Source organism: Trematomus bernacchii, unplaced genomic scaffold, assembly GCF_902827165.1.
Source record: "Trematomus bernacchii unplaced genomic scaffold, fTreBer1.1, whole genome shotgun sequence".
In the NCBI taxonomy this organism is placed as follows: Eukaryota; Metazoa; Chordata; class Actinopteri; order Perciformes; family Nototheniidae; genus Trematomus; species Trematomus bernacchii.
This window is the reverse complement of record NW_022987828.1, coordinates 9,832,242-9,835,113: the sequence shown is the minus strand read 5'-3', so window position 1 is coordinate 9,835,113 and position 2,872 is coordinate 9,832,242.

Here is a 2,872-nt window from a genome sequence, read left to right as displayed (position 1 = left end):
TTGGATAATGTTACTGCAACAGAGGCACGTTTCCTTCTGTAAAGCAATATAGATATTTAATTGATAGATGGAAAGTCCATGAAGAGATTCTGAAGAGTTTTTTTCAATACTGAGCTCAGTGTGGTTTGATGATCACTCCAATTTGTCCAGCTTACTGTACGTCGACTTAGTTTAAAAATCTCTTTGAAAGAAAGGGAAAGCTGCCATCGGCCTGGGACCCGTCCCTCTTGACTTATGGTGGAAATCAAAGCCAATCAATAATTTGATATGGAACCAGTTGATTTGCTGCTTGAGGCACAATGTCAACCTCAGAGCTCGCTTTGTGTGGGATTTAGGATGCCAGCTTTCACATGTTTTGGCAGTCATCATTCAGACATACATAAATCAACCATTTTTCTTTTATTTACAGTCTGAAGGAGATTAATCGTTTTTTTCCACCTTTTGTCTGTATTCAACAATGGTACCAGACTTTTTTGCAGAATTTAGTGACAGGAAAATATATTCCCGATTCCACTTAATAGGAAATTATGTTTTCTGGGCAAGTTTAAAAACTTGGAGACTCTGCAGGCGGACCAACAACTCACTGGAAAGATTACATTTCCCATCTGGCCTTGGGATCTCTTGGGATGCTTCAGGATCAGATGGAGGTAAAGGCTTGGGAAAAGCTGACCTTGATTATGTGCGGAAAAATGTCTAAATTCATTGATATCAAAAGATCTATGGTGTGTCAGTAGTGTTACCAATCCCGCTTCAATCACATTAGTATGCATAAAAAAGTGACAGGTCACACCTTCTAAGTCCCGCCCCCTAATTATGCTAATGAGCCCCTTTGATATGCTAATGAGCCCCTTTGTTCGAGGTGTTATCGCGTATAGGTGTTACATCCTCCCGGTAGCCCCCACCCCTCTCAGCCCCCACCCCTCTTAGCCCCCACCCCTTCTCAGCCCACCCCCCTCCCCCTCACATACAGGTGTTACATCCGCCCTGTAGCCCCCACCCCTCTCAGCCCCCACCCCTCTTAACCCACCCCCTCCTCTCCCCTTACAGTAGGCGTCACATCCTCCCTGTCGCCCCCCACCCTTGAAGATAGTGAGGGGGTGGAGTCAGTCATAAAAAAAGAAATCTATGCAAAACTAGATAAAAGCCAGTCATTTGAGCTTTGAAACAAATTGATATGATTCGATATTAAACCAACTAATTATAGTAGATTAATTAACTATTCAAACGTGTACAGTAATTTACAATAACACGGGAATAATAAACGGGTCAGCAACAGCGGGTGTCTCCCGTCAGATTAGACTTTACTAGATTAGACTTTACTAGCGTTTATACCCATATTGATCAGATCTAGCTAGTTCTAGCTAATGATATGACTACCTGCTTATTAAAAGACACCTAAACAATAAGCGTCACTATGCAACGGGGTGAGGCCACAAAGTATAGTACAGCATTATGCATTTTGTTTACATGCCCACCGGAACCCCGAGGCATTACCAACAGATCAACGCGCAATCAACCCATCAGGACATCTCTTGCTACACATTATGTGTAGACATTATAATTGACTATTCTTGTCTGTCACATACTCTTTTGTCTGTCACACACTATTCTTGTATGTCACATAAGTGGCGCAACTGATGCGGTATTGCGTTAAAGGGGGCCAGTCAAGAAACGGGTGCAGTATCTGTGCCGGGTTCAGACCCTCCGTCTGAGGCTCTTCATGAAAAATGGAGTCTGGGTGTGTGTGAATTGAGTTTTCTTCAAGAATCAAACTCTAAATGGAGAGTTTGTGATTTTAACACTGTTTCGATGAAACAATGCAGTTTTGATAACTTGACTTGACTAACATTACTTTTTTTTTAAATATATGTTTTTTAGATGCTTTACTTTTGATTTCTTTCATATTATTTTAACACAACATTACTTTTTTCATATTTTTCAACATACTGTGATATATATATATATTTTTTTTCTCTCCATTATATTTTTGAATATACAGTGATTTTTATCAAAATACAACATGCAACTATTACATTATACAATATTACGACTTTTTGCGATATTTTCAACACAATATACTTTTCTTTTTGTAGGGCTTCAGGATATTTGGCATGTCATGCCTAAAACCGGTGTCATCTTTCCTGAAACTGACGTGCTGTCCGTTTTACAAACAAGTTATCTTTCTGCTTCTTCCCCCTCTGAATTTTCCTCCCCCGTCCCTCTACCTTCAGCCATCACAACAACAATCAAGTCAGATCTGTGAAATTAAACACCTCTTCCCAAAGCGTGACTTCCCTATTGAGGGAGGGGGACAGTAGGGCCTAACCCGATTTGGCCAAATATACTAACATGCAGAACATATGGTATGTTTGAAAAAAGACTAACCATCTATCCAGTTCAAGCTGTCTTTAAGATGTGACATTGCGCTCTGACTTTTTCCCCGTAAAATCGTGACAAAACTATTACTTATTAAATTTGACCTCATGCTGCTTGGTTGAAAATGATAGATGAGCATTTACCAACAGATCAACGCGCAATCAACCCATACAGGACATCTCTTTCTACACATTATGTGTTATCACTATAATATCATGTCATTATTTAATGTTGTTTTGTTTGTGTGTGTGTGTACAACGAAGTCTCTTTGAGAGGAAAATTATAATTTAAAGATCTTAATACCCCCTTATTGTTTAATTACTTCACACAACTATTAAAGAATCCCTATATGAAGTTACATGAGGCTACATTTACTGGTGTGCTTCCCTAGATGATGTAAATAGTCTAAGTGTCATGTTAGGGGGACATTACGGACCTCAGGAGTCCGCCCTTTGAGGCGTTGTTAACATTAATGCTTTTTGCTTTTGTTTTTGTT